At 38.4% G+C, this 14,631-nt stretch overlaps 2 protein-coding genes across 5 annotated transcripts in view; one reads left to right on the top strand and one right to left on the bottom strand.

Moving 5' to 3' along the window:
- The window catches only part of LOC124135860 (GTPase IMAP family member 9-like), a 54,645-nt gene extending 46,200 nt beyond the window's left edge, over window positions 1-8,445 (bottom strand). Inside the window, exon 1 of one of the 2 annotated variants that reach the window (XM_046501476.2) lies at window positions 8,366-8,445. The gene's annotated coding sequence lies outside the window, so the exon portion shown is untranslated. The remainder of the gene's footprint in view (window positions 1-8,365) is intronic. The other variant, XM_046501509.2, reaches the window with a different exon arrangement.
- Window positions 760-14,631, top strand: part of LOC124135817 (GTPase IMAP family member 4-like) — a 32,941-nt gene continuing 19,069 nt past the window's right edge. The window contains exon 1 of one of the 3 annotated variants that reach the window (XM_046501428.2): window positions 760-911. The gene's annotated coding sequence lies outside the window, so the exon portion shown is untranslated. Of the gene's footprint in view, window positions 933-8,650; window positions 8,774-14,631 lie in introns of those variants that run through there. The other 2 variants (XM_046501419.2, XM_046501437.1) reach the window with 2 other exon arrangements.

Below are 14,631 nucleotides of genomic sequence, written 5' to 3'. Positions count from 1 at the left end.
CAGAAGTACCCACGGGAGCTGATATTGTACGGATCGGAGATGCATATTGGACGCACCTATTACAGTAGTAGAAGTACAGAAGTAAAAACAACTTGTTATGCAGAGCCGTGTCCCTGTATTAACTATGCAATGATTCGCTGGTACACAATCACTTACACACACACACTTTATTGTCCCTCCCCTTTATCTCTCTCTTCCTCTGCCCACCTCCTCTCTCTCTCTCTCTCTCTCTCTCTCTCTCTCTCTCTCTCTCTCTCTCTCCTACTCTCTCTCTCTCTCTCTCTCTCTCTCTCTCTCTCTCTCTCTCTCTCTCCTACAATGTACATACGTCTAAAGGGAACATTTAAGGTAATGTTCATGAATCCGACAAGGGACTTAGTTGGTAGGTTTCAGTGTACTATTGTCAAAGTTGATGGTGCCTTCGAACCACCTCCGTGGTCGACTGACAAGAGAGCGGAAGGTCAGTTGTTCGATCTCCGGCCGCGTCATACCAAAGACGTTAAAAGATGGCATTAAGGGGATAAAACAAGGATTAGTCGGCTCCGAGTATGTGTCTGAGTGGGGCATACATGTTTAACTGCGGTGTGGTATCTTAATTGGCTAGCACTATGAAACCGGCATTTAACCGGACAAGTAAATGCGGTCACACACACACACACACACACACACACACACACACACACACACACACACACACACACACACACACACACACACACACACACACACACACACGTGAACATCCCCTTTTGTGGCTTCGATATTTATCGCATCTTCACGTTCCAAGGTATATAGTCCTGCCCGTTAGGACATACATCAGTTCTCTATTTGAACCTGAGCAATCACTACCTTGTACGTCATGCAACAGGAAGTTTAGTGCAAGCTTCATATCACCAAGCCAAAGACCCCGGGTAAGCTGGTAAAGATAATTTGTGAGTATTTAAATGGATTCATGGTTGATTCAGTTGTTTTATTTTATTGTTTCATTTTTCCACTGGCTACAGGAACGACCTGCCATAGCAATTCATTAAAAAGTATTGAATCATGAATTTATCTCACACGTCTTTTTGTCAGACTGCGTTTAACATGGGCTTATTTATTCTGTACCTATATCCAGTGTCGATCACTAATTCTTTATTTTTTGTTGTTGTATGTCTTGTATGCAATGATTTATCTTGTTAAACATATTTTTTTCTGAATTAATTGTGTGTCAACGTATGTTGACTGGTTGTAGGGTAGCCTAGTAGTTAAAGCGTTCGCGCTTAGGGCCTAATGTTCGGGTTTGACTTCTGACATGGGTACATTTGTGGTGTCCCCGCCCTTATATTGCTGGAATACTACTAAAATGCGGCGTAAAACATAAACTTACACACTTATCTGAGCCGAATGTCCGTATCGATATAGATACGTCCATCATGGGTTGTTTTTTTAACATTCCTAAATCCATGCTAAAAGTGCTGATGAATATATTCGTCCAATATTGAACATACAATTCAAGGAAAATGTTATTGCTGCGCATAGAGAATCGTCTATTTTTTTACAAATATGTCTTCGACGAACAAGGCGTTTTTAAATTGTGTATATTAATACATGTACTCTTGCTAAATGACCCATATAACTTATCCCCAGGTATATCCATGTAAATGGAAAACTACTTTTTGTATAAATATTCTAAAGGAACGCGAGTCTGTCCAGATGAGCCAAATAGCTCGTATTGTTCATATTGAAACAAGCTCTAAATGTGGGGAATACCCACTGCAAACAACTTCCGTAAGCAGCATCAATACACTTTCTGTGTTTGTATTTGGGAGGATATTGTTTCAGTAAAAGCAGATTAATTTCGGTGGCTGTGGATAGGGAGAAGGAACAAACAATTACATGGGAAAGCGAAACACAATGATAAAACATAAAATAGGAAATTAAAACTGAAACTTTGAGTTAGCAGCGGCGTGGACGGACAAACTCTCATTAGAAACACAAACACATATAAAAAACAAACATGACAATCACATGACACGTCACAAACACACCATACACAACAGCACACATGACACTTATAAAACAGATCACAAACACATGTACACCACAACACACATCACTAACACATGACACGTCACAAACACACCACACACAACAGCACACATGAAACACACAAGATATATCACAAACACATGTACTCCACAACACACATCACTCACACATAACGCGTCACAAACATACCACACACAACAGCACACATGACACACACAAAACATATCACAAACACATGTACTCCACAACACACATCACTCACACATGACGCGTCACAAACACACCACACACACCAGCACACATGACACACAAGATATATCACAAACACATGTACACCACAACACACATCACTCACACATGACACGTCACAAACACACCACACACACCAGCACACATGACACACACAAGATATATCACAAACACATGTACACCACAACACACATCACTAACACATGACACGTCACAAACACACCAGACACAACACACACATGTACACCACAACACACATCACTAAAACATGACGCGTCACAAACACACCAGACACAACACACACATGTACACCACAACACACATCACTAACACATTACACGTCACAAACACACCACACACAACAGCACACATGACACACACAAAACATATCTCAAACACATGTACTCCACAACACACATCACTAACACATGACGCGTCACAAATACACCAGACACAACACAAACACATGGACACCACAACACATATCACTAACACATGACACGTCACAAACACACCACACACAACAGCACACATGACACACAAGATATATCACAAACACATGTACTCCACAACACACATCACTAACACATGACGCGTCACAAACACACCACACACAACAGCACACATGACACACAAGATATATCACAAACACATGTAATCCACAACACACATCACTCACACATGACGCGTCACAAACACACCAAACACACCAGCACACATGACACACAAGATATATCACAAACACATGTACACCACAACACACATCACTAACACATGACGCGTCACAAACACACCACACACAACAGCACACATGACACACAAGATATATCACAAACACATGTACACCACAACACACATCACTAACACATGACGCGTCACAAACACACCACACACAACAGCACACATGACACACACAAGACATATCACAAACACATGTACTCCACAACACACATCACTAACACATGACACGTCACAAACACACCACACCATCATAAACATAACTCAGACACACATCAGACATAAACATTCCCCAGACACAAAACACACACAAATACAAACACAAACAAACACCACAAACTATAAATACAAAAAAACTACATGACGTGTACAATCATTGAAGTGGGAGAGTGAGTTGAGCATAAGGTCGTGTTTTGGAACTGTTTCAGTTCATTATGGGAGGAGAGCCCAATGTAACGGTAGATGCCGATGTTAGACACATTGCTCACGGGGGGCACGGGGGGCACGGGTGGCCCAGTCGTCAGATTTCACCAAAGAATTACAAACGTTGTCAAAACCTTACTGGTATGAAAACAATCTCCGAGAAACTGTAAACCCGTTTCAAATACATCAGGGGGCACGGGTGGCCCAGTCGTCTAAGGCGCCGCGATTCGCTGTGCAGACTTGCGTCCCTTGGGCACGCCAGAAACCTATGATTGTGGGTTCGAATCCCGGTTCTCCCCGATTATGTTTCTAGGCTTGTCAGCACCATACCAGTGCTCGTGGGTTTCACCGAAGTGGTAAACGTCTGAGACCTGCATCACTTCGGGCTTTCCTCCCACATTGAGCTGTCACGCCGCGAAATAACTGAAATAGTGTTAAAAGCGGTGTTAAACCCATCTCACTCACTCACTTTGCTCACATCCATGATCAGATGTATGGGGCTTTTGTGTTGCACAGAAAGCAAGACTCGGACATGGACGAATCTTAAATTAGTGCTCTTTAAAAAGTAATATGTATTGAATCTCGGTCATGAATAACTGTGCAAACTATGCATCCGTGAATGGAAAGTGGTTCAACTGTTTTTCTACTAGCATCGCGTTCGTGTGAAATGTTCTCCATCATCGTTTTTTAATGCAAACCAACCAAGGGTCATAATCAGGGCGAATCGGATCCTGGCACGCTTGGGAGAAGCAGCTCCCCACAGCGAATAGTAGATTAACTTTTGTTCTCTGAAATAAACAATTTTGTTAGAACCAAACAACTGCATTTAAACTGGAAGGAACCCCAGTGAGGTGTGAGATTCAGAACCTGAGCTTCATTTCGTACTTCAGCAGTACAGTAAGCTGGGCGGAAGGGAAAATATATGGTTCAGGGGACCGTACGCGTGAGACAGACTTAGCGAATCGCTGCACCTTTGACAACTGGGCCACTCGTGCCCCCGTTTTGTGACCACTCACTTGCTGAGTATACTTCAGGATGGTGATATTTTTAATTTCTGGTTTCAGGCCATTGTCATACGAACACGGAAACTGATTATCACTGTTTCCTGGTTGACCTATATTGCTCCGTAGGCGGAGATTTATTCAATACTTATTTTGTAAGGTTTAGGTTTGGCATTGTTATTACAGCAATCGTGACATTGAAAACGTGACTCGTTTTCTTTTGTTGTAAGATGAGGAATGACACACCGAAAGTACGAGACAGTTGTCACAGGTTAAATCAACCCCAGCTATTTTTCCCGTCAACAAGTTTCATGTGGTTAATATGTCCTTAATTCCAAGTGATATCATGCCACTATTGACAAGCCAAAGTACAAGCGCAAGCTTTGTAAGTCTCGTTATTATCAGGTTGTTCCGCAAAGTTATGTAAATATTTATGTTCATCGCACTGATAGAAATAGCTAGTGAAGTTTACTTACTTACTTTATGAATTCTCCTGTCCACTCAGACACTAACTTGTTAGGAGGTTTTACTAACCAGTTAGTAAATATTTGCAGATTAGACTAGTATATGTGGTATATCGGCTCTGTAATTTTTAAAAGGAATGGAGAGTTACTCAGACATGCTCGTCTTCAGGATACCCCTTCTCCTCAGCGCTGCCCCCTTACAATGTACCAGGAGGGATAGTCAATTTACTTGACTTTTTCTCAGTGCGATACCATTCACTGGGTTGGGTTGCACATCCTATGAATCAGTGACCTCTAAGTTTAGGTCCCTTTAACCCCCTGGATGCCATTTGGACATATATGTCCCTACACAAAACGCAGTTGCTGTGCCAGAGGGACATATATGTCCTTCTGAAACATCATGTTAAAAGAATTGAAATAAAATATTTTTGGATTAACCCAAGCCCATAGCAATTGCAACATCGCAAAAAGCAGTAAATTTCCAACACATCTGTGTCATTTTCACAACTCTACTGTCAATAAATAACGCATATGGAGTTAGTCAAATTCCCCTTGTTTACACTTTCGTTCAAATGTGCCGCCATTGAAATATTTTTTCATTTCGAACAAATTGCACCGACTGATTGAAAATCCATATGCGAAGGAATGTTTGAAACCTACATAAATATTTTGGTTAAAAGATTGAAAATGGTCAAATATCTACGCATCTATGTATTAATTAGCTAATGAAACCAACTAAATGCCCAGTTTATCGATGGTGAATGGAGTGTATATATTTTTTTTACAGTATTTGTTCAAGGCCTCGTTCATCACATTCATATCAAAGCGTATTCAAAAACATTCATACAGTTATACATACCTACTGACATCTTTTAAAAACAGTCTGTGTGAAAATGTGCCACTTCTCATATTCATACGTATACTTAGAAATTCCATTCATGCTTCCTAAGCCTCAAATTCTGCAAAAACACAGAAAAGGTACCGCAACTTTTTATCAGACATTCTTGAACACCCATGGTAGAACGACCTCCCGTCTGGACTTCCACATGTCCCTTCTCCACTCACTCGTCGGGAACACTCAGGTGAAGAGGAGGACTGGCAGGCCCAGGACCCAGCCTCCTTCCCGACGACTGACTGGACGTCACTTCATAGAAGTGCTGCCTGAAGGGAAGAGGAAACAGTGTGTTCTCTGCAGAAAGAGACAGAGGGCCATCGATGGCTCTGCAGGAAAGGTCAGGACCTGGTGTCCTGACTGCCACGTTGGCCTCTGTGCACGCTGTTTCCGTCAGTATCACACAGCTGATCACATTGAAGAGTGAAAGGCTGTGTGTACTGGCATATGATGGAACATGACTCATGTTCCATCATATCAACCCTTCAAGCAGTTTCCCCATCTGTGTGCTTCATTGTAAATAACTAGTGAGTGAGTAGGACTTACGCCGCACTTGCAATATTCCAGCAACATCGCAGCGAATCTTTGTAAATAGATGATAAATATATTGTATATATGTACTTATTGTAAATATTTCATGTGTGTGTATATATATTAAAGGATGTTTTTGTGAGAGAGTATGACCTAACGCCGTATTTGCAATATAACAGCAACATCATGGCGATTTTATTGTAAATAGATCATTGTCTATTGTATATGATTATGTACTTATTGTAAAGAAGTGAGTTTGTTTTATGCCTCTTTTAGCAATATTCCCGCAAAAATATGGCAGTTTAATGTACTTATGTTCATATTATGTTCTCTATTTATTGTACATGTAATTATTGTGTGTATGTAAGGATCTGTTTGTGAGTAGGACTTCCCACTGCATCTGCAATATTCCAGCAACATCGCAGCGAATCTTTGTAAATAGATTGTATATATTGTATATTGGTACTTACTGTAAATACTCTATTTGTATATTTCAGGATATATCTGTGAGAGTATGACTCCATGCTGTATTTGCAATATAGCAGCAACATCACAGCGATTAATTGTAAATAGATTAAATTCTATTAATGATATATATTATATATATTTACTGTAAATAGAAAATGGATTTGTGTATATATATAAAAGGACATGTTGGTGCGTGAGTATGATTCAACGCCACATTTACAATATTCCAGTTAATTCGTGGCGATTCATTGTATATGGATTATTGATCTTTTGTTCACAATTATGTACTTCATGTAAATAGAGTGAGTATGATTCATGCCGCTTTCAGCAGTATTCCAGCTAAGATGCGGCCTTTTTTTAAAACTTTATTGTACAAAGTTTATATATTATTCACATGTAAATACTGTCAATAAATATGTATAGATTGAGAGATTTGTACATTTGTCTTATATATCTCATTTAAACAGTTACAAGATTTTTTACTGATGATACTTTTCAAAATATTAAATAAAGGACATTAAGGACAGTAAGTATAACAGTAAGGACCTTGGAATAAGAATTAATTTTCTAAAGTATTTCAAATTACAGCCATATGAAAGTGTGGTTGTTCCTCTGGAATATTAACAAAATATTCAAAAATGTTCACAGATTATTCATGTATGCATATGTAAGCATACTTTTTAATTATTAATTGATATATGGAAATCGATTCTCCAATGTTATCATAACCAATGACTTACATACATCTACACAACTAAAGAAACTTTTTACTTCTAATCCTTATTATGATAAACCCTTAAAAATTGAAAATTTCTTCTTGTCTGTATTATACCTTAACTATTGGTCAGTTTGGCAAGGACTATTGGACAATTGCCACGTCTTTGCCGTAACGTATTCTGATAAAGTTCGCTCAACAGACATAATGTTATCCATAAATTTTAGCGGTAAATGCCACGAGCAAGCGCGGACGTGAGAGAAGACAGCAAGCCGTGAACGTATTTGTTACGGCTTGCGCAAATCTGAAATGATGCCCGTTTTTTTCGAGCGGGTAACCTGTGCCTTTTGGTGTTTACAAATTCTTCATAGATTACCTTTTTTCAAATTCGTCAAACAGTACCAGGAATACATGGTTTGATTTGTATTAAATGTCCGTTGAAATATACTTCGGATAATGGTATTCATAACAGCTAGTCTACCACATCGCCATGGAAATCATTCGTCAAAAAGTTCCCGAAAGAAAGATTAATTATCGAGATCAATTTTGATTATACTTTGCACATTTCATGACAAAAATCACATATACATCCATCTGACTGTAATAAATGTTAGCTAATACAGTTCCTTTGGGTTTGTGATCAGTGGATCCATGTCTTTAATACTGCTTGATGGTCACTCAGTGGCTGCTGATGGAAGCAGGGACGGAGATGGAAATCGGGAAAATATGACCAGATCGGAACGTTTGAATCTTTGATGAATCAATGCGTTTATCATCTCCAAATTACGACAGATTTCAGACCATCACTAGAACACTAAGCTTTGCTTACAGAATGATGTTCAAATGTACTTACTATCTCGGTTGCTGTCAAAGATGTTATAGTAAATCCAAAATCCCAAACACCGCTGAACACGGTCGACGACATTTTGAAATATTCAAAACTAAAGCTGTCGACAACAAAAAAGGCATTTTCGTATTGTTTCTACTTCATGTGAATTTTTTTTATTGTTTTGTGTTTGTATAATCGTTATTAGTTAAAAATGAAAATAAAACAACGTTATTAAGGATTCATAAAGATACGAGACTAACTCGTTCAATCGTCTGTATGCAAATTTTGTCGACGTGCAAATGGACATGTCCGCCATCGCCTGGTAGGAGTATTTACAGTGAACTGATTGACATGAGCCGTGAGGAATACCTTTCGGTGCAAGAAAAGTAAAAATATGCCATGCATAAGGGCATGTTCTTTGCAGATTACATGGTATGATTTTCTTACTAAAAAATGAATAATGACCGAAAAGAAAAATCATTTATTGCAATGAAGAAAACACAACACCGCGTATAAGTTTTAGTTTGAAATGCGATTTCGTTCTCTTCTTTCTAAAAGTACGTAATTTTGAATTTCATAGCTAAGGTTACACGTTACAATTTATATCAGCATGTAGGTAATAAACCACAGATTTTAGGGATAAGATTTTATTCCTTACTCATAAATAGTTTTTTCATTAATATGCTTTTTCCGACATGATATGCAAACGATAACGTTACAATTTCACTAATTTACGGACAAAATGGCGTCACACATATTTGAACAAATTCGTAATCGACGATTTCGCGGACGATTTTCCACGGAGATGTTTCATTTTCAACACGGTAATCGGGAAACAAACGGGCTTTCGCATAATGTTTTTGGTTTTTACATTGGTGGAGATTTACAACCTGACAAGACGCTCAAAGTATCCAGTGCGCAATGTCAACAAAACAGCCGCCATGGACATTTTGTAAAAAATCGCATATTCAATACGTTTGCCGAGCTATAAACTACTGTTAATAACGTTAATGCTTTACAATATTTACATAGACAGTTAGGGAAATGGTTGTGCTGTTATAGTGTGAAATTTGAAAATTGTGGGTTTTATCGTTGTTACGTTACGTCGTTTTTAGACGAAAGTGTGCAGTTTCCAGAACGTCACTCGCAAATAAACTCGGCACAGCGATAGTACACAGGCTATTTTTAGGTGGCAGCCAGAGGGTTAACCCTCTGGCTGCCAGAGGGACATATATGTCCCTCCTCTACAACCCTCACTTTGAAGTCGAATAAAATTCAAAATACATCACCCACACAACAACACTTTACAGTTTTGAATAAGGTGGGAAATTCCCTGTCCTGTGATATCATCCACTGGCATTTTAGGCCAAGCAAAAGTACTGAACATGACCTCTGAAAATTAGGTACATCGTAAATGTCGCCATTTTTTACACATTACTAAATTAACACTCACGGCGTTATTTACAGCATGTTTTGAAATCTAAATTTCGGATATTTACTCGGAGAAATGAATTTCAAAAATAGCATATTAGTTATCACGGGTATCTGTCTTTTATGAAATCACCAATGATCATTCAAAAACGTCTCCGATAACCCTAGAATCGTTTAGAATGTTTTGGGAAAAACGAAAACACGAACGCCCAAGTGAACTTTCCGCCATATTGGATAGTGTTTACAAAATCACGTTTCAGTTACACCGGTTATGAGACGCCTGTAACATCACGTATATTTCAAACTTATCTGCAATACCTACATCCTTGAATTCCTCATACATTTTAGAATCAAATGACCAGTGGTCTTTGTCACCAATACAAAGTGGCTAGATGAAATCAAGCAAAATAACTTAGGTGTGAAAACGAACGCTGTGCTCGAAAAACTGCACATGGTTGAAATGTAAACAAAGCAAAATTCAGATTTTACACAGTGTAGCATATTCTCCTATTTTGAGCTATCCATTCGTCTATTCGTTCAATATATTGGCTCAACATTTTCAGAACATGCATGGGAAGAGAATCGTAGGAAGAAGTACGGAATTTCAAATAGATACATTGCAATGATTAGATATTTTCAACAGAAGTTGTCAACGTTACCGTTCTGGTTGACGCCATGACTGACGCAAAATCACGCACAACGACAACGGTATTTATCGGAATTTCTGACTATTTCCGTTTGTTTCTATGAAAATTATGACAACAAATAACAGTACATAGATTGTCAGAATGTTTCTGATTACTTACATGTCACATTTATGTTTATACGATCCCTGAATCAACGAAAGTCCCCTCGTACAATCCCGCGTACTGTTGAAAGTGTACACGCCATTTTGTAAAAGTGGGTCACAGGTAGTGATGTCATACGTCAACATTGTTGTACATATTTGGTCATTTCTTTGAGGTGAAGGTCCTTGAATGAGAGTGCACACGATCACTGTATCATGCTGTTTACAGTTTCAGTTATGGTGTATATTTTGCATGTCTTTTATACATTTTTTCACACAATTAATTTCACTTTGGATATTTGTCAATGTTCAAAATGAAATCATACGTACATATAGGCCACAACATGCATGAAGGAACCTTTGATAATCTCCTGTTTGTTTGAACATTGTTTACATAACAATGTGATAGGTTTATAGTGTCGACTACGATATTTCTTTCCTTTGGACAAGTGTTACAAGATGAAGTGTAAATGTAACTGCAGCATGTACATATTTCTTGGGATGTGTAATAAGTCAATATTATAAGTTCATATAACCAATGTCCATGAACAGCCGTTTCATTTTATTTTATAACTAAAACTGAATATATTACTTTAACAAAATGGATGATATGTTTCGTAAAATATATGCACACATTTCTGAAATGTCTTGGTCTTGGATTTGTCTTTTATGTCGTTGGATACAAAGAACAGTGATATCTAACGATTCACCAGGTGCGCGTTAGTCACAAACAATTTACGAATTAATCCTCTCGTTTTGCATTATATAATCAATGGTTACATTATTGTTTCAATATTGTGATCACAGGATAGTAAACAGTTTACTTTATTTCTCCAGGAACTGTAAAATGTATAAAAATAAAACCCATGCCAGGTACCCCGTTGGTTCAAACGTATACGATTACCCTGATAATTCTATACCAATAGAGCTTTCTTTGCATCTTTAATTGTGTAAGAAAAAATAGCATAATCATGAACAAATATATGTCCAATATTGAATATAATTCTTGTTGTTTTGAAATATTCTTTTGGGAATTTCATTACGTAAATTGATGCCAAACAGGTGCGTGTCTTGTCCAATTAAGATACTCGATAAACGTTCTAATTGTTTACATATTCAAGACATTATTTACTTGGTGAGAGCAGTCATTTTATGTTGTGTCGAAAAAGCGTCAAATTCAGTTCCACACATCGAGATTTTCCATACCATGAACGAAAATTAGGGGAGATATATATTAATCAAAATACCAGTGTCGTCTTTTTCCGACGTTATCCAAGACATAAAACCAGCCATGACGTCAAAAGGTATCGTGTTATTTTTAGGGTATTTCATAACATTTGGTGATAAGGCTTGTGCTCCATTAATAATGATGCAACATTAGTCAAATTACACTTACACAATCAGGAGAATGTTGGAATCTAAGGACAAAGTTATAGGTTAGATAAGGCCATCCATTTCTCTATTACCTCCTTTTTATGAAGTACGATTTCATCATTTCTGATGGGTATATTTTATAACTAAACGTGTACAGTTTCAATATTGATATTTGTGTTGGAATAGTTTGGTTCCTCCTGAACAAAACACCAAGAAAATATATTGTCCTTACCCACAGTTAATTCTCACCAAGTGACCTGAGTTACAACAAACTAGAGCTAAGCATAGCGGAGTTATGCCCCCTTTTCTTTGTACGTGTGTAACCTCTCTGTCACCTTTTGACGTCATAGAGAAAAATCAGTTTTCGTCATTTACGGCATGCTATTTTTGGAATTAAATGTATGTCGTTATACATACGCATATAACCCCATTTGATATGTAGTTATGTCGTTCAGATATTAGGCAGTATTTTGTTCGCTCACAGTTTCCGTAAAGCTTCTTAATTAAAAAAATTGTCGCACAGTACTTTTATCGGTGTACGATAAAAAGCGGAGAAATTTACTGTTTTTCAACGCAGAATAAATTCTCGGACAACACTTAGGAGTGTCTTTTTTAAAAACCGGTTTGATATTTACAGTTAAATTTACACTATCAAATAAGAAATTTAATATTCTCCACCTCTGCGTAATTTTATTGCCAGAGATAGATCCAGTGCCGCGTGAGCGCAATTCTCGCACAACCTTCACTTTTCCGATCTTAGGAAAATGTGCGTCAGAAAAAAACCTCGGCATCCAGAGGGTTAAAGCGGTGTTTCAATGAGTATCCAAATATAGGCCCCTTCGGCTCACGTTATAAGCCGCTAGGCTACCACCGCTAAGTTAATGATTTTGGATATATCGGGTTCACAGCATTTTTATAATGATTTTGTTCCACTTAACTTACTTATTTGACCTCTCACCAACACCATCCTTTTATTTCCAGCTGCTGTTCAATAATTGCCAAAATGTGTCTGTTTCCGCTATCTGTTTCCTACACGTTATTTATACATTGGTCTTTTGTCGGTTAATGAAAGGTACAAAAATCATTTTATACCCTTCTTACACACCTAACCTCCCCAAGGGGATACTTTTACCATTGCCCACCCCTCTTTGCCCCACCATTAATTGAAACCGTATTCGCAGAAATACAATATGGTTTGATTAGATATGTAAATAGCTAAAGAGAAAGACGGAAACACCATGTGTTAATTTTAGTATTATGATTGAGCCACAAACGGAAACTGCGAAAGCGAAACAAGACCCTTACATAACACAGCCGACCCATGTACATCTGTATTGCAGACAAAAGTGTAACGGAACTCACAAACATCCTGTTTCCATCCGTTGCGGACTACACAGACTTTTACATGTTGTATAAAGATGTAAGCTGTGACAACACAGTGTAGAGTGTAATGAAGAAAACTATGGCGTAATTATATGGCATGCAGATGGTATGCAAATATTAAGTATTAAGTATTATAGCTAAAATGGATAGAATTATCATTAAACCGCCCGCACGTTATCAGAAATGAGCGGGCCACTGTAACTTGATAATGCCTTCATAATGCTTGACGACGGGCCATTATCAAGCCCGTTGTGAGGTGACGTCATAAGGTAGAGAAAGTGACGTCACGTATTATAGTGACGTCATCTGGTTTGTTCTATGACGTTTCCATGTTTGTAAAATGGGGTCAGTGACATTCGTGTTGATTGCAAAAAATTTTAAAACCGATGTTGTTGTTTCTTTTTATCTGATAACAAATTCCATCCATTTTAGCTATAATAACGATAACGCTATTTTTCAGGGCATTATCATATGCAGAAGCCCTCGGTCTTTTCAACTGCCCTCCTTCGTCGGGCAGTTAATGGAAAACCTCGGGCTTCTGCAAATGATAATGCCCTGAAAAATAGCGTTATCCTTATTTTAATTAGGGTTAATTTTCTTTCATGTTCCTTCCTGAGTTGTTCCTCTCTCAGTATCATGTTCTTCTCCGCCTCATCATACATTTCACTTGTGTAACATTTCCACCCCGTTGTCAAGGAACATCCGGTCAACCAGAGTGAGAAAGTCCTTGGCGTCTTGTTCCTTCTCCTCCTCAATGCCTCTGTTATTGATGGCGATGCATCTGTTGTGACACGACTTGACTATGAGATATAAATACGAATAACTGCAGATTAACAGGCGTCTAACTTATTCATCAAAACCACCATTGTGTTAATGACTGATCAAGGCTGTAAGGTGTGGGTGTGAGTTTGATTGCCGGTTTTATACAGTGCTAACCCACTTATCATGCCTCTGTTTAACGTGGATACGTCAAACCTACTCAGACACAGTACACTAACTCAGAGCCGTTCAGTCCTTGTTTTATCCCCTTAATGCAGAGCGCCAGGCAGCGTTACAACACGTATCATCTTTTAACGTCTCGGGATATAACGCTGCCAGGGGATTGAACCACCGACCTTCCGCTCTCAGGGTAGACGCTCTTACCCGCTTGACCACGGAGGCGATCTGCTGGTTATAAGAGGCGACAAAATGGATGGGTTGGTCAAAATCGGTGACTTAATTTATAACGTGTTAAGAACCTTTGGGGGTGCTGAGAAGACGTCAGTTGTACATTTATCTGTATATAGCGCCTGATGCTTAATCATAGAAAAAGATC

Source organism: Haliotis rufescens, unplaced genomic scaffold (genome assembly GCF_023055435.1).
Source record: "Haliotis rufescens isolate VD_foot unplaced genomic scaffold, xgHalRufe1.0.p SCAF_16, whole genome shotgun sequence".
Classification (NCBI taxonomy): Eukaryota; Metazoa; Mollusca; class Gastropoda; order Lepetellida; family Haliotidae; genus Haliotis; species Haliotis rufescens.
This window is presented reverse-complemented; position numbering and strand designations above follow the sequence as displayed.